General features: G+C 47.2%; 1 protein-coding gene and 1 long non-coding RNA gene across 2 annotated transcripts in view; both read right to left on the bottom strand.

Annotated features, from left to right (window-relative positions):
- LOC139790750 (ankyrin repeat domain-containing protein 26-like) overlaps positions 1–18,435 on the bottom strand; it is a 678,272-nt gene that overhangs the window by 141,845 nt on the left and 517,992 nt on the right. The window lies entirely within an intron of this gene.
- On the bottom strand, positions 13,434–15,152 carry LOC139790759 (uncharacterized). Its single transcript, XR_011723621.1, has 3 exons — positions 14,980–15,152; positions 14,368–14,431; positions 13,434–13,556 (listed from the first exon to the last, which is right to left on the bottom strand). It is a non-coding gene; the product is annotated as an uncharacterized lncRNA (long non-coding RNA).

Here is an 18,435-nt window from a genome sequence, read left to right as displayed (position 1 = left end):
TCTCCAGGCATATCAAGGACATGGGGGTCATCAAGAGCAGTCAGCATGGTTTTATCAAGGGTAAATCATGTTTGACTAACCTCATAGCCTTCTATGAGGAAATTACTAGGTGGATAGATGATGGAAGAGCGGTAGATGTGGTTTATCTTGATTTCAGTAAAGCATTTGACACCGTCTCTCACAGCATCCTTGTAGATAAGTTGATCAAGTATGGGTTTGGTGATCAGGTAGTGAGGTGGATCAGGAACTGGTTGAAAGGAAGGAGTCAGAGAGTTGTAGTCAATGGGGCAGAATCTGGTTGGAAGGGCGTGACTAGTGGAGTCCCTCAGGGGTCGGTACTGGGACCGGTGTTGTTCAATATCTTCATCAACGACTTGGATGAGGGTATAGAATGTACCCTCAGCAAGTTTGCTGATGACACTAAGCTGGGAGGAGTGGCTGACACACCAGAAGGCTGTGCTGCCATTCAGAGAGACTTAGACAGGCTGGAGAGTTGGGCAGGGAGGAACAAGATGAAATTCAACAAGGGGAAGTGTAGAGTTTTGCATTTGGGGAAGAACAACACGATGTCCCAGTATAGGTTGGGGGCTGACCTGCTGGAGAGCAGTGAAGGTGAAAGAGACCTGGGGGTCCTGGTAGACAAGAAGATGACCATGAGCCAGCAATGTGCCCTTGTGGCCAAGAAGGCCAATGGCATCCTGGGGTGCATTAGAAAGGGTGTGGTTAGTAGGTCAAGAGAGGTTCTCCTCCCCCTCTACTCTGCATTGGTGAGGCCGCACCTGGAGTATTGTGTCCAGTTCTGGGCCCCTCAGTTCAAGAAGGACAGAGAAGTGCTTGAAAGAGTCCAGCGCAGAGCTACTAAGATGATTAAGGGAGTGGAGCATCTCCCTTATGAGGAAAGGCTGAGGGAGCTGGGTCTCTTTAGTTTGGAGAAAAGGAGACTGAGGGGTGACCTCATCAATGTTTTCAAATATGTAAGGGGTGAGTGTCAGGGAGATGGAGTTAGGCTTTTCTCTATGGTGACCAGTGATAGGACAAGGGGTAATGGGTGTAAGTTGGAGCACAGGAGGTTCAAGCTGAATATCAGAAAGAATTTTTTTACTGTAAGGGTGACAGAGCCCTGGAACAGGCTGCCCAGGGGGGTTGTGGAGTCTCCTTCACTGGAGACATTCAAAACCCGCCTGGACACGTTCCTAGGCGATGTACTCTAGGGGGCCCTGCTCTGGCAGGGGGGGTTGGACTAGATGATCTTTCGAGGTCCCTTCCAACCCCTAGGATTCTATGATTCTATGATTCTATGATTCTAACTACAGGTTAGTAGACAAGTGTCCTGGTTTTGGCCAGGACAAAGGTTATTTTCTGTCTTGTACTTTTTCTTTCAGCTGAGTCTCTTCTAAGTAGTTGCACTTGCTGAAATTAACAGCAAGTTTCTGAGGCAGTGTGTGTTTCCAGGACTGATAACACTTGATGTTTATAGTTACTGCTAGAGACTGGTATGCAGAGCCAAGGACACTGCACAGCTCTGAGGAAAACATAAAGAGGTCCCACTTGCAGCCCTCCTTTGGGGAGGAACGGACAAGTTGGTGCCAGAATTGACCAAACAGAATATTCCATCCCATATACATCATCCTCAGTATAATCTGATGGATCACGAGGATCAAGCCAGATTTCCTGCCTCCAGCTTCTGGCTCCCTGCCTTTCCTGCCTTTCCTGCTTCCTTTCCTTCACCTGGCATCCTGGAAGGATCCCGTCCGTTCGTCTGCCTGTGGTCCTGATCCGTGCCAGCTCTGATCTGTGTGTTCCTGCCTCCAGTTCCCGACTGCTGCCGACTCCAGGAGTCCAGCCTGGACTTTCCCAGAGCTGTCCTGCAGACTCGGTGGTGATGTGAGAGCTATGGGGGGGAGGGGGGAAGGAATGTGGTATCCATTTTCTAGTATATTTGTATATATTTAGTAATTTTTCCCATTTATCATTAGTGTTTCATTAAAGTTGTGTAGTTTAGTTTCCAACCCATAAGTCTCTTTCCTTTCTTATCAGGGAGGAGAGAGAGATTAATAGAGAGCGTCTGTTACTCGGTTTAATTGCCAGGCCAGTGTTAAACCGTGACAGATTTATTGGCGCCCAACGTGGGGCCCGAGCTAATCGGCTCGAGTCCAGTTCAAATTTTGACTAATTTGCCTGAATAGTTTGAATTCCAACTCCAGTCGAAGAATGGCTTCGTCGAGTGGGAATTAGAATTAGTGGGAATTAGTGGGAATTTTCCTTTGGAAATTTCACAGAGTTGGAGATTAAACCAATCATGCCGTACCTTTGATACTTAGGGTATGCAATCTGTTTATTTGCAGCTGGAATTGCTGTTAATATGTGGTTTTTCAATCGTAAGAGCTGCTTAAGAACCATCGTTGCAATATGGTCCTCAATATTGATGTATATCATGGTGCAGTGGTGTTTCATATAAGGGTTAAGAACTTTGATAATAATTACATTTTCAGCCTTCTTTTGAGGAAATATACCTCTTTTGGGCTGAGTTCAATGGATTCTTGTCAAAATGGCATTATGCTTGTTATAGTTTTGAGCCTCCTGATTCTTGTAGCCATTGTTGTTCAGGTGTCTGTGAATATTTTTATGTGCTATCATATGTTGGTGAGGAATACGACAACTACAACTAGGGGAACGAGCGCACCTCATAAAGAGAGCACCCCCACTCCTGCCATTTCTTGCCCCACCTCACACAAGGGCACAACTCAGATAAGGCCGGCCAGCATCGCCAGTGTTTCTGCTACAGCTGCAGCTCCTGTCTCTACCCCCACAGACACTGCTGCTCAGAAAACGAGCCCTGCTGCTGCTACTGCTGCAGACACCACAGCTTCTCCCCCTCATCCCACACAGTTACTTGTTGACCCTGTAACTAGGAGAAAAGGAAAACAATGGAAATCAGAAAAGAGCCGTAACCCTTCCACGTCTGAATGAGACGACCAGGTGACAGAGGAGATAGAGGATACTGCCTCTCCTCGTAGAGCAGCTAGAAGAGACTCTAAAGCAGAGTCAGCTGAGGAGGACTCAGACTCAGAATCTGCTCAGTCCTATTCCATGAGAGACTTGCGTACTCTGAGAAAAGACTACAGCCGTTTTTCAGGTTAACCACTTCTCTCTTGGTTACTCCAATGCTGGAATGAAGGGGCTGCTACCATAACATTAACTCAGAAGGAAGCTAGACAGTTGGGATCCCTGGCCAAAGATGCAGGTATTGATCGGGCATTTGGGGAAAAGGCTGGAACCACCAGCCTATGGAAACGACTCTTGGCAGCTGTAAGGGAGAGATATCCCTATAAAGAGGAAATAGACTGCCCACAGGTCAAAGAATCCAAACTTGAAAAAGCTATCAGGTATCTGGAGGAATTGGCTGTACGAGACGTGATCTATAATGCTGATGACATTGAAGATCCTTATCACGTATCGTGCCCTAAACCCATGATGCAAAGGTTTGTGCATGCTGCACCACCACCTTTTAACCATACACTATCAGTAATGCTATGGGTTCCTGCAGATGTGGATGCAACTGTGGGTGATATGATTAAAACAGCACGAGAGTGTGAAGATGCTGTCACAGCCCCTCGTCGGGCCTGGGTCTCAGCTATAAAAAGAACATCTACAGTACATCGATGACATCATTGTGTGGGGTGACACAGCAAAGGAAGTCTACGAGAAAGGTGAGGAGATAATTGAAATCCTTCTAGAGGCTGGTTTTGCTATTAAAAGGAGCAAGGTCAAGAGACCTGCACAAGAGATACAGTTTCTGGGAGTGAAATGGCAAGATGGACGTCCCCACATCCCAATGGACGTGATTAACAAAATAACAGCTATGGCCCCACCAACTACCAAAAAAGAAACTCAGTCCTTCTTAGGAACTATTGGTTTCTGGAGGATGTATATTCCTTCTTATAATCAGACTGTGAAACCTCTCTACGAGGTTACCTGGAAGAAGAAAGACTTTAAATGGGGCTCAGATCAACAAGCTGCTTTTGAGAGTATCAGACAGGAGATTGTGCAGGCAATGGCCCTTGGACCAATTCGAACAGGGCCAGACATTAAAAACGTGCTTTACACCGGAGATGGAGGTGATGGTCCTACATGGAGCCTCTGGCAGAAAGCTCCAGGAGAGACTCGAGGCCGACCTCTAGGATTTTGGGGTCGAAACTACAAAGGCTCCGAAGCCAATTACACAGCCACTGAAAAAGAGATACTGGCCGCATATGAAGGAGTTAGAGCTGCTTCAGAAGTGACTGGTACTGAAGCACAGCTCCTCCTAGTGCCACGATTACCTCTACTGGGTTTTATGCACACAGGTAGAGAATCTTCCCATCATGCTGCCGATGCTACCTGGAGTAAATGGATTGCTCTACTCTCACAGAGAGCTAGGACAGGAAGACTTGATCGTCCAGGAATTGTAGAAGCAATAACACATTGGCCAGAAGGCGAACACTTTGGAATGACACCAGAAAAACTGGTAAAACGGGATGAAGAAGCCCCACCATATGATCAACTACCAGAGAATGAGAAACAATATGCTCTTTTCACTGATGGATCCTGCCGTCTGGTAGGAGGCCATCGAAGGTGGAAAGCTGCCGTATGGAATCCTACATGACTAGTTGCAAAAACAGATGAAGGAGATGGTGAATCAAGTCAATTTGCAGAGGTCAAAGCCATCCAATTGGCTTTGGACATTGCTGAACAAGAAAAGTGGCTGAGACTTTATCTCTATACTGACTCATGGATGGTAGCAAACGCCTTATGGGGTTGGTTAAAGCAGTGGAAACAATACAACTGGCAATGTAGAGACAAACCTATCTGGGCTGCTGAACTATGGAAAGACATTGCTGCTAGGTTAGAGAAACTTGATGTAAAAGTACGTCACGTAGATGCCCGCGTACCTTCATATCGAGCTACTGAGGAACATCAAAACAACCAAAGAGCAGATGAGGCTGCTGAAGTGTTCCAAATAGATCTGGACTGGGACCATAAAGGTGAACTGTTTTTAGCCAAATGGGCCCACAACGCTTCAGGTCATCAAGGCAGGGATGGAACATCTCGATGGGCTCGTGACCGAGGGGTGGATTTATCTTTGGACGCTATTGCGCAGGTTATCCACGACTGTGACATATGTGCTGCAATTAAGCAAGCTAAAAGGTTGAAACCTCTGTGGTATGAAGGGAGATGGTCAAAATATAGGTATGGGGAGGCCTGGCAAGTCGATTACATCACACTGCCTCAAACCCGCCAGGGTAAGCGCTATGTGCTTACAATGGTGGAGGCAAGTACAGGATGGCTGGAAACATATCCTGTGCCTCATGCCACAGCCCGGAACACTATTCTGGGCCTAGAGAAACAAGTCTTGTGGAGACATGGTACACCAGAAAGAATTGAGTCAGATAATGGAACTCATTTCAAAAACAGTCTTAATAATAACTGGGCCAAAGAACATGGTATTGAGTGGATATACCATATCCCCTATCATGCACCAGCCTCAGGTAAAACTGAAAGGTACAATGGACTGTTAAAAACTACCTTAAAGGCAATGGGTGGTGGAACTTTCAAAAACTTGGGACAAGCACTTGGCAAAAGCTACCTGGTTAGTTAATACCAGGGGTTCCATCACTTGAGCTGGTCCTGCTCAGTCAGATCTTCTACACACAGTAGATGGGGACAAAGTGCCTGTGGTGCATGAAAAGAATCTGCTAGGGAAAACAGTTTGGGTTTATCCTGCATCAGGCAAAGGCAAACCCATTCATGGGTTCATTACTGTTTCATTAAACTTGTGTAGTTTAGTCTCCAACCCATAAGTCTCTCTCCCTTATTCTCTCTCCTTTCTTATGGTGGAGGAGAGAGAGATTAATAGAGAGCGTCTGCCATCGGTTTAATTGACGGGCCAGTGTTAAACTGTGACACAGGGACATGGGAACAACACGGGGTCAACATGGGATCTACATGTGATTAACATGTAATTAACACGTGATTAACAGGGGGGTTCAGGCCAATCACAGGGTTTTGTTGACATGGGATGGACATGGGGTCAACAGTCTAGGAAATTCATAGAGTGTACAGAGGATAATTTCCTGCTCCAGCCGGTGAATGAGCCCACCAGGGATGGAGCCCCGCTCGACCTCCCGTTCACAAACAGAGAGCGGCTGGTGGGAGATGTGGTGGTCAGTGGATGTCTGGGACACAGTGGTCACGAAATAATCAAGTTTTCAATCCTCAGGGATGCAAGGAGGGCTGTCAATAAAACCTCTATGTTGGACTTCCGGAAGGCAGATTTTGGCCTATTCAGAAGACTGATTCAGAGTGTACCCTGGGAAACAGCCCTTGGAAACAAAGGGGTCCAGGAAGGGTGGACGTACTTCAAGGAGAAAGTTCTGAAAGCACAGGAGCAGCTGTCCTGGTGTGCCGAAAAGGCGAGCCGGTCTGGCTGAACTGGGAGACTTTGAAAGAAATTAGGGTTAAGAAGAGAGCCTACCGATTATGGAAAAAAGGGCTAACTACTCAGGAAGAATTTAGGAATATAGTTAGGTGTTGTAGAAAGAAAATTAGAGAGACAAAGGCACAACTTGAACTGAATCTCACCACCTCTGTGAAGGATAACAAAAAGTCCTTTTACAGATGAATCGATAGCAAAAGGAGGGGCAGGGAAAACCTCCATTCTCTACTGGACTATATATAACAATATAGTTATCCAAGATGAAGAAAAGGCTGAGGTATTTAACACCTTCTTTGCCTCAATTTTCTACAGCAAGACAGGTTATCCTGAGGACAGCTGGCTTCTTGAGCTTGTAGAAAGAGACGAGAATCTGAACAGCCCCCCTGTAATCCAGAAGGAAACAGTCAGTGACCTACTGAGCTGCTTGGATCCCCACAAATCTATGGGACCTGATGGGATCCACCCAAGGGTGATGAGGGAGCTGGCAGAACAGCTCACCAAGCCTCTCTCTATCATCTACCAACAGTCCTGGCTCACTGGGGACATCCCAGATGATTGGAAGTTGGCCAATGTCACGCCAATCCACAAAACGGGCCAGAAGGAGAACCCGGGAAACTCCAGGCCCGTCAGCCTGACCTCAGTGCCTGGCAAGGTTATGGAGCAGATCATCCTGGGGACAATCACACAGCACCTGCAGGATGGACAAGGGATTAGACCCAGCCAGCATGGGCTTAGGAAGGGCAGGTCCTGTCTGACCAACCTGATCTCCTTTTATGATCAGGTGACCCATCTGGTGGATGAGGGGAAGGCTGTGGATGTGGTCTACTTGGCCAGCAAGGCCTCTGACACCGTCTCCCACAGCATTCTCCTGAAAAAGCTGTCAGCCCACAGCTTGGACAGGGGCACTCTGTGCTGGGTTAGGAACTGGCTGGAGGGCCGAGCCCAGAGAGTGGTGCTGGATGGTGCTGATCCAGTTGGCAGCCGGTCACTAGTGTTGTCCCCCAGGGATCAGTCTCTCAGCCCAGTTCTATTTAATATCTGAGATGAGAATATCTGTGCTGAGAGATGAATGAACAAACTGCTCCAGAAGTCAGAATGGAACCTGAAAGTACCTTGAAGCATTGTTTGGCCCCACTGAGGACCATTGCTGCCAGAGCCTCCCCATGGCCTTGTTAGAGCAGATCACTGGAGGCCATGATTGCAGGGAGGCAAAGATTCTGTATAGGTGGCTCTGAAAGCAAAGATTTTTCATTATTTATTTATTAATGCAGCATTGAGGACAAACTCTGAAACCCAGGCAATGGGAAGGCAGAGCCCATCCCTCTCTTATGAGTCAGGACTCTTCCTAGGGACAGTGGAGTATGAAAACGTGTAATAAAAAAAAAATTCAGACACATCTTGACCTCCCCAAGAAGGGGAAAGAAAGTCCAGAGCCCCAGGACAAAATTCCTCCTGGTAGACCATGGTGTTTGAGGCAGCTGCCACGTCTGGGGTGACAAAGCCCTTGGTCCTGTTGGGCCTTTCAGCCTTCCAGAGCCCTTGGCCACCTCTCCTGCAGGCTGCCCTACACTGTCCATGCCTGCAGCTCCTTTAAACTGCTTTAGAAATGCTTTAAACTGAAGGACAATGAGAGAGGAACCCAAGATGGCAAACACCTTCCCACCATCACCACTACAAGTGATCTGGAATTAAACCAGGCCTGCTGACCCCAGGAGTCCAGCCATAGTAATTTTTCCTTTTTATCATTACTGTTTCATTAAAGCTGTGTAGTTTAGTTTCCAACCCATAAGTCTCTCTCCCTTATTCTCTCTCCTTTCTTTATCAGGGTAGGGAGGGGCATTAATAGAGAGCTTCTGTCATTCAGTTAATTGTCGGCCAAGTGTAACACCCTGACAGATTTATTGGCACCAAATGTGGGCCTTAAGCTAAATATCTAGAGCCCATTTGAAAATTCAACTCATTTATATGAACAGTTTGAATTTTGACTTCAGTGAAGGATACCCAGATGGCTCCGCTGAGTGGGAATCAAGCTATTTTCTCTGGAAATTTCACAGGGTTGGAAATTAAACCAGTCCTGCTGTACCTTTGGTATGCAGGGTGTGATCTGTGGCTTTTTATCTGGGATTAGTGTTGCTCTGTGGTTCATTCTTGGTAACAGCTGCTTACAAACCATAGTTGTGATATGGTCTTCAACAGTGTGGTACATGGTACAGTGTTGTTTCACACACCTAGGAGATACACATAGTATACACATTTCATACACATAAGAAATATCCCTATAAAGTGGAAATAAACTGCCCACAGGTCAAAGCAGCCACACTTGGATATGAAAGAAATATCTGCATGAGATGTGATCTATACAATGATGAGTCTGTAGATCCTTATCACATGCCATGCTCTAAGCCTGGGAGGCAAAGGTTTGTGCATGCTGCACCATCCCCATTTAACCATACACTATCAGTAATGTTATGGGTTCCTGGAGAAATGGAACCAACTGTGGGTGATGGGATTAAAAAAGCACGAGAATATGAAGATGCTGTCATGGCTCCTCATCAGGCCTGGGTCTCAGCTGTAAAGGGAACAGCTGAAAAACTGCACCTACCCCATCACAAAGTCCTGGTGGCCTGGAACTGTCTGGGACCATGTCACAGAATCATAAAACCATGAAATGGATTGGCTTGGAAGGGTTCAAGATCATTTTGTTCCAACCCCCTGCATGCATGGGTAGGGACACCTCCCACCCAACTGAAGCCACTCTGGACACAGAGACAAAAGCAACCTCACGTTCCTGACCCTTTCCCCAGACATGCTCACATTGCTCAAATGTAACTTTTTTCTAAAATTTTATGTATTTCAGTTAATAACTGACATCACCCTGGTGCAAGGTGCTCCAGGGCTGCAGATCCACATCTGCCCCTCTGTGCTCCTCCATGGGCTGCAGGGGACAGCTGCCCTCTCCCCACAGCCCTTCCTTCAGTCACTGACCTTGGGGTCTTGTGGAGGGCTGGGAGCAGGCTTCCACCTCCTTCTCCATGGACATCTTGGGCATTTTCTGCCACTGATATTCCATGAGCACCCAGGGCAGCTGCTGACTCCTGAGGGAGGTGCTCTCCTAGATATGGTCACCATGGAGACCCCCATGACAATGGTGTCCAGGACCCAGACCCTGCATCACAAAGCCCTGGTGGTGGCTGTGGAGATGCCCAGGCCTGGAACTGGCTGGGACTGTGTCAAAGAACAATGGAATCATGGAATGGGTTGGGTCGGAATGGTTCAAGATCATTTAGTTCCGATCCAACCCATTCCATGATTCCATGATTCCACTCAACTGAAGCCAACCCTTCTCCTGTCCCCATGGAACTCACTTCTTAATCCCATCCACAGCATCAGCCTCATTCAACAGTAGTGTCTCTTGGAGCTGCTCAAGGATGAGCTTCCCGTGCTCCTCCTGCTCCATGATCCTACAGATCATTCCCGCTATCATTCTCCAGATCATTCTGAATCACAGAATACCTCAGGCTGGAAGAGACCCCTGAGCATCTCCGTGTCTGAGTGCCCTGCTCAAGGCAGGATGAACCAGATGAGGTTGCTCAAGGGCGTCCCCAGCGTGTCTTCATCCACACAGGGGGTGAAAGTGCCTTTTGTCCCACCCCACAGGGGGATTATAAAGACAGGAAACAGTGTTGGCACAAGTTCTGGACACTGAGGCACTGTCACTGCTTGCCAGGAGGACTTTGGATCACTGATGGCACTGTGACCCTCATCATCTCCTGAACTTCCCACCCACCACATCACCCACCTGGGTGGGTGACATCACCAGTCTGGCTACAACAGGACAATGGTAGAGCATGGCAAAGGGCATTCTAAAGGCCAGGTGCACCCCATGCCTTTCTGTCCCCTGCCCACTCTGCTTCAGCAATCCCTTCTTTGTCCTTCACCTGCCTGGAACAGGCTCATTTCTCATTTCCATGGTTTTCCTTTTCTCCCACTCCCAGGGCCAACAAGTATCTGTGTGTGCCAAGAGGGAGAGGCTGTGGTGTCTGCAGCAGGAACAGCAGCAGCGTTGGCTTTCTCAACAGCAGCAGTGTCTGTGGGGAGCAGCTGCAAAGAAAGCAAAAGTACAAGACAGAAAATTACCTTTATCCTGGCCCAAACCAGGACACACCTGGCTTAGATTTTAGCCGTACCTCTCACTAAGCAGAGGTCTGCACAAATAAAATGAGATCCTCTTAACTTCAGAATGACTGACAGTGTGGTATGGTGTGACATAAAGAGATATACCATAGATACAGGAAGCACAAACTAGCAAATAGACTGGAAAACCTGCTGATGAGGTCCTTTGTCCCAGCTGCAGACCACCAAGGGAGGGATGCTCTCTGCTTGGCTGTGGGACTCGCTGGGAACAGGACTCCCCCAGAGATTTCTCTGCAGGGACCCAATGCTTCCACCAAAAGTATTTAGGAGTGAATTCTTTTCTCCATAAGAGACCTTAATGGCAAAGCTGTCTGTGCCTTAGAGCTTCCTGCCTGTTTCTTGAAGAGCTGCTCTCTCTGGGGATATCCAAATTCCTCTTTCTGTCTGACAAATAGGAAAGTCCTGTCCCCCTCTGCAGGATGTGTCTGTCGGGTGCTGGTCAGGCTGCAGAAGTCATTCTGTGCAGAGGCAGCACAAGTTTTGACTGGATCCCCAAAGGGAGATGGTGAGATGAGTATTTGCTGCTGTGAGTTGTGTCTGAAGGAAAGGGAGCAGATCAGAGGGCTCGGTGTGGAGCCCCGTGTGACAGCTCTAGAGCAGAGCTGCCATGAAGCCTCTTTTAGAATGAGGCTCTGAAACTTGAGTGGCGTCAGAAAGCACTGGGAAGAAATACACTGTCCATGTGCTTTCCTTAGGAAAATGAACCCTCTGGCCCACAACAGGGAACTGGAGCTGAGCTCTGGCACTCCAAACTGAGCCATGCCAGACACGCAGCAAAGGACACGATCACATTGCTCGTGCCCAAGTGATTTCTGGAGCAGTCTTTCTACTTCCAAGGCCCTTTCTGCACTCTTGAAAAGCAGGCTATGTTTTTTCCTTCAGAAATATGGGGTTTTTCTATTCCATTTCAAAAAGCAGGTGTGCAGAAAATGAAAAAGGGTAAAGAGGAGCAGAACTGGTAGCAGCAAGAAATAAGGGTCAGAGACTGATGAAAACTTTAAAACCAAAATCCAAATCAATTTATTTACAAAAATTACAAAAAAGGAGAGGGTGGGGACGGCAGGGAAAGGAAAAAAAGAAAAGGGAAGGAAAGGGAGGGGAAAGTGGGAGGGAAAGGGGAGTGGAAAGGGGAGGAGAAAGAAGGAAGGTGAGTGGGGGAATGGGAGGGGAAGGGGAAAGAGGAAAGAGGGAGGGAAAAGGGGAAGGAGAAAGGGGAAGGAGAAAATGGTGAAGGAGAAAAGGGGATGGAGAAAGAGAAAGGAGGAAAGGAGAAGGGGGAAAGGGGGGAAGAAAAGAAGCGGGGAAGAGGGGGAAGAGGGGGAGGAGGGGAAGAAGGAAAAAGGGAGAGGGGGGGAGGGGGGGAGAGGGGGAGGGGGGAAGGGAGAAAGGGGGAAAGGGGGAAAGGGGGAAGGGGGAAGGGGGAAGGGGGGAAGGGGGGAAGGGGGGAAGGGGGGAAGGGGGGAAAGGTGGAAGGGGGAAGGGGGAAGGGGGAAGGGGGAAGGGAGGAAGGGGGGAAGGGGGAAGGGGGGAAGGGGGGAAGGGGGGAAGGGGGGAAGGGGGGAAAGGTGGAAAAGGGAAGGGGGAAGGGGGAAGGGGGAAGGGGGAAGGGGGAAGGGAGGAAGGGGGGAAGGGGGGAAGGGGGGAAGGGGGGAAAGGGAGAAAGGGGAAAAGGAGAGAAGGGGAAAAGGAGAGAAGGGGAAAAGGAGAAAAGGGGAAAGTTGGGGGGGGAGGGGAGGGCAGGGTAAGGCATGGAAGGGAATGGGCAGGAAGGGGTGGGGGGAGGGAAAGGAGAATGGGTGGGGGGGAATGGAAGGGGGGGAATGGGAGGGGGGTAATGGGAGGGGGGTTATGGGAGGGGGGTAATGGGAGGGGAAGGGGAAAGAGGAAAGAGGAAGGGAAAAGGGGAAGGAGAAAGGGGAAGCAGAAAGGAGACGGAGAAACGGGAAGGAGAAAGAGAAAGGTGGAAAGGGGGAAAGAGGGAAAGAAGGAAAGAGGGAAAAGGGGGGGAAAGGAGGAAAAGGGGGAAAAGGGGGAAAAGGGGGGAAAAGGGGAAAAAGGGGGAAAAGGGGGAAAAGGGGGAAAAGGGGGAAAAGGGGGAAAAGGGGGAAAAGGGGGGAAAGGGGGGAAAGGGGGGAAAGGGGGGAAAGGGGGGAAAGGGGGGAAAGGAGGGAAAGGGGGGAAAAAAGGGGAAAAAGGGGGAAAAGGGGGAAAAGGGGGGAAAGGGGGGAAAGGGGGGAAAGGGGGGAAAGGGGGGAAAGGGGGGAAAAGGGGAAAAAGGGGAAAAGGGAAAAAGGGGAAAAGGGGAAAAGGGGAAAAGGGGAAAAGGGGGGGAAAGGGGGGAAAAGGGGAAAAAGGGGGGAAAAGGAGGGAAAAGGAGGGAAAAGGGGGGAAAAGGGGGGAAAAGGGGGGAAAGAAGGAAAAGGGGGGAAAGAAGGAAAAGGGGGGAAAGGGGTAAAAGGGGGAAAAGGGGGGAAAGGGAGAAGGGGGAAAGAGGGAAAAATGTGGAAAAGGGGACTGCGAAAAGGTGGATAATGGGAAAAGGGGGAAAAGTGGGAAAGGAGAGAGGGAGGGGACTACACAGGAATGGAGAGGAGAGGGGGAAGAAGGGGGAAGAAAGGGGAGAGGGAGGGAGAGGGAGGGAGAGGAGAGGGAGAGGGAAAAGGGAAGGGGGAGGGGAGGGAAGACAATGGGAGAGGAGGGAAAAGGGAAGGGGGAGAGGGAGAGGACTACGCATCAAAAAACCACCAGGGAAAGCCAACAGGGCTGTCATCCATCCAACAGACTCAGAACATTTATTCAGACTGACAGAAACATATTTTCATGTCTTCTGATCCATCACAAGATATGGAACAAGCTCCCAAAGATGTAGTTGAAAGTTCATCAGTGTCTGGGAAGAAAAGAGACAAGATTCCTGACGTTACTTTTACAGGAGAGAGGGGCAAAGAGGTCACTGTCAGAACATTACGGCTACGAAGCCAGAGCTGAACACTCTCCGTGATTAAAAGCAGACAGCAACAGAAGGAAATTGGCTCAGGGGCTTCCTGCTTTGAAACAGCACCAGTCACTGCAAAGCTGTGACTCTGGAGTAATCATTACAAAATAGGTGCAATTCCTCCTGGGGCATCTGGCCTCATGTCACAGAACATGTTTGATGCCATGGATGACAAACATTCAGCTCCCCTGACAGTTGCCTGAACACTACTGAGTGATCTTTCTCTGAAGAAAGGAGAACTTTTGTCACTGATTAGCCTCTTCTTGCCTATTCAAATAAAAAGACTGAAACAGAGGAGCTACAAACACAAGCAATGAGTAAAGGGCAGCAAAGACCAAGAACTGACAGCAGGGGGTGTGTTATGGGTCAGTGCTGAAGGCAATCACTGGACACGGGAGGAGAAGTGATGGCTGAAGTCTGTGAAACTCTGTGTAGGGCTCCTTTTATGTTTGTGATTCAGGATTAACTCCAGTGAAAGGTGACTTCAGCTTTAGCCAAGTGTACCTGTGTGGAGGAAATAGGTCAGTTTCCTTTGTGCTGGTTTTGGGTTTTTTTTCAGGCAGCTGCTTAGAGCTCTACAGAGCAGAAACTTGCCATGTTCAAGTAAGTGTAAAGCTAGCAGAAAAAACCCTGTGCTTAGCACAGGAACTAAACAGCTTTCAAGATGTTGCTTTCAAGAGTTAGGAGCAGTCATCTTTTTACTTACTCTAACATGACACATTACCATGTCCAGGTTCTTCAGAGACAAATTCATCCAGGATCCACTTGTACTAGAATCATACAGAAAACACACCATTAACATGAGTGCAATATTAAACTTCTAAAACATTCTTCAAGTCCACACAAAACCAGGCAGTAACTCCAAGGGCCAAAGAAATGAGGCCATAAACCAGCAGAGGGGAGGGAAGGGCCCTCTCTCCAGGACTAAAGGAAGAGCAGTGACCAAATTCACAGCTTCTCCAGGAGAACCCCATAAAAACCCAAATGCCTCCTACACAGTGGATCTCCCACAATGAAGTATAAAGTGAGATTTATTGCAGATTTATTTATTATAGTCATACATCCGAGATAAGAAAATTTAATTTGAAGCTTAGCTGGAACCATCCTATGGCATCATCTTTGGTTTCTGGGCACTCTTGGAAAACAACCTCAAAACCCAAACTTTTCACCCCTAGCACACCTAGATGTTGTGTTGGGATGAGGAGGAGACACACCATGGGTAATCCCTGCAAATGAGTTGTAATTTAGGCTAAAAAGCACAACCTTGCATACACATGCTCTTCAGCAGTAGCTGAGGATGGGATTTCAAAATGTTTACCTTGTCTGCAGAAGAGGAAATCCTGTTCATCAAGGATTCTGCTCCTATGGGTGAGCTGGGGATGCTTCCTACTGGACTTCTGTTCAGAATCAGACTGGTGCCAGGATGTCCCAGATGAGTTGAATGGTGAACTGGATTTGCAGCCACTTCCACGCGTGTTCTTTTCTCTTCCACGAAGCCTTCTTTGGCTTTTCCTTTTTTTTTTTTTCATCAGTTCTGAAACACAAAGACACAAAGAATTATCTCAGCTCATGGAGATTTCTGTTTTCTAATACATTAAAAAATAATATATGTTATAGATAATGTTATACTTTTTGAACAATACAGCACCATACACTGAATCATGTTATTTTTTTTAACAAAACTCAAAGCAGTCTGTTTGATTCAAGAGCCATAGTTTGACTGCAGATATTACTCTGGTGACTAAAGGCAGGACTTTGTATGAGATGGTTCTTTGGTCTCTTTCAACATTCTACAAAGAATTAAACCAATACATTAAGTTAAATTAATATTGCTTACATTAAATGAATACATTAAATTAATACCAAGGTAATTTTAGAGTAACAACTTTCATAAATCTGGACAGTCCCTCCTTTCCTCCAGCCACCCACAGAACTACCATCTCCCAAAGGAACCTGGTATTTTGGCACTAGAAATACAAAGTGATTCACAGGGGAAAACCATTGACAGCACTCCTGGAGTTCTTCCCCCTCTTCCCTCTTAAAGAAACTGAAAAATGAAGAATAAGGTGGTTATCTGACACATGCAGGTATTCACCTCACTCAATCACTCCGGGGTTCAGACGAAGAAAGAAATGGAATTTTAAAGCACTGTTCACATCACTATTCACAGACAAACAGTGTCTAATTACTCAACAGGACTAGTTCCTGTTTTCCAGAAAATAAAAATTAACAAAATGGGTATAGAACTTTTCAACCTTTAAACCCTCTGCCTGGGACTGGTGGAATTTGCAGAAAAAAACTTTAACATTCTGATCAGTCTTCTGACCAGTTAATTAGCCTAACACAGCCACAAAGAAGAAATTTAAAGATTGCTGCACATCACAAAACAGAGAAGAGAAAGCTTAGTGGCTGAAATTGACTTTTTTGAGGAACAGGCAGGTCCCAAAAGACAGAATGCAGTCATGAACAGCAAAACACTGCTCAGAGCCCTCAACGTTGCAAAAAGCGTGTCCTTTACCTCCCTTTTTTTTAGTTTTTCAGCCTCATAGTTTAAGACCAGCACACTTGGCCTTTAATTCCTTGCTCATTTTTTCCAGCGTGGAAACTTGCTTTTCAGCAGAGTTTGTGGAAAATGTCATTAAAGCATCCCTGTACAGCAGCTGATGGAAGCCAGCTGGCTTTCCCTCTGGAGCTGGGCCAATGCCTCCTATGGGGACAGAATCACAGAACCACAAAATCATTAAGGCTGGAAAAAACCTCTAGGATCCTCCAGTCCAACTGGGAAACCAACACCACTAAACCATGTCCCAAAAGTTGGAATAATGTGCTCCACTCTCCCCTGAGGTGTTACACAGGACTTCAGACCCTTCTGCCCAGCCCTGCCCCAGATGCCCAACACCAACATGCCTGCCCTATTCCCCTCAGAAATACCCTCAGAAAAAAATCTTTTCAAACACTTCTTAGCATGGCCCAACACACACATGTTTTGCAGATGCAGGGAAAGCATCAAAGGTCACCAAATTCCAAGGTTTTTTTTGCATGAGTTTTCTCTTACAAAGAGGAAGACCAAGTATGTTTAGTCACACACATCAGCCTTTTACAGACAAATCTCCTTCTTCACTTCAACGTGTATTTTGTATGGGGGAAAAAAAATGCATTTGACTGCATTGTTTGCAGGAACAACATAGCCCAGCTGGAAATAAAGCAGCAGGAAATACCCAGCATCGTGGAAAAGATTTTTCCCCATCCTTAGAAAACTGTACCTAACTTCAGACAGAAACACCACCTTCCTCTGAATGACTCCGCCATCACCATTAGTCACTTGCTGCTAATTTTCTTTACCTTATTGTATAACTTACTCTATAATTGACTCTGTAATTACTCTCCATTTACTCTATAATGTTACTTAGCAGTCTGGACTCTAATTCAAAATATTTGGCTTCACATACCTGCACCCCAGAGTTGTCAGAGGCTTCCTATAGGCTTTTTTTTTTTTTTTTTTGCTGGTCATGACACATGGAAAGTTCACCTCCAGAGAAAACCACTGTATTCTTCCAAGGATTTTTCCAGCAAAGCAGAGCAGAGTTATAGTTCAGTAGTGTGAGCAGTTTGACTTTTCTTTCTTCTTCTACAGGGTGCTGATGACTGCACCGTGGTGTTTTCATCAAAGCTGTTTCTCACTGCATCTTTTGGAAGACAGTGAAATTTTAGAGGTTCTCTTCTCTTTGTCAACAATTATTGGATCTCTCAGCTGTTTTCCTCAAAGCAATCTTTGGGGTTTTTTTTTAGGAGAACCCTGGGGATTCTTCAGAGGACTGCAGGATGCTCTTTTTAATGTGTTGCCAAAGCGCATCAGGAGAGGGATCTATGGGATGATTTAAAAGTCCAGCTTGAAGGTTTACCTGGAGGCTGTTTCTCACTCTACCTTTTGGAAGACAGGGAAATTTTAGAGCTTCTCTTCTTTGTCAACAGTTCCGGGAGCTCTTGGGTGAGATTCCAATCTTTGGTTTTCTTTGAGGAGAACCCTGGGGATTCGCTTCGGGAGAGGGATCTATGGGATGATCTAAAAGTCCAGCTTGAAGGTTTACCTGGAAGCTGTTTCTCACTGTACCTTTTGAAGATGGTTCACTTTGAGCCTCCTCCCTGGGATGCCACCCCTCTTAGGTCTGGGCTTCAAGCAGAGGGTAAGTTTGCATGGCACAAGGCAGTGGTCTGTAGAACATTCTGCACCAGGCATCGCTCAGCTATGACGGACATCGCCAACATTTCTCTGGCACACTAAGACACAGTCAGTGAGGTGCCAGTGCTTGGATCCAGGATGCTTCCAGGTTGTTGGAAGAGAGTTTTGGGGATGGTGAGGTTCTGCTCAGCACAAAACTTCTCTGCAGGAACTTTCTGGGGGAAGCAGTGCAGGGTTGGTGTAGAATTTGACTTTTGACTTGGTCAGCTTGGAGGGTTGCAGCATAAATCCTGAGGAGAAGAACATGGGGCTTGTTGTGGAGTGGGAGGTGTAAGGAAATAACGTGATCAGTGACCCAACAGCAAATTTTTAAGTTTGGAGGCTTGGAATAGCTGTGAATAAAAGCATAATCCTCATCTATCAGCCCATCAGAGTCTTTCTGGGAAATATCAGCACTGCAATGAAGGAGAACTTTGATCAAATGAAGATTCCCACCAACTGGACTTAGATTCCTGTTCAGTGCCAAACTCTTTGCCAGGATGTCCCAGGTGAGTTGAAAGCTGAGCTGGACTTGGACCCAGAATTCTGCTCTCC

Source organism: Heliangelus exortis, unplaced genomic scaffold, assembly GCF_036169615.1.
Source record: "Heliangelus exortis unplaced genomic scaffold, bHelExo1.hap1 Scaffold_135, whole genome shotgun sequence".
NCBI classification, from domain to species: Eukaryota; Metazoa; Chordata; class Aves; order Apodiformes; family Trochilidae; genus Heliangelus; species Heliangelus exortis.
Note: the sequence above shows the minus strand (reverse complement) of the source record. Positions and strands in the feature narration are given on the sequence as shown.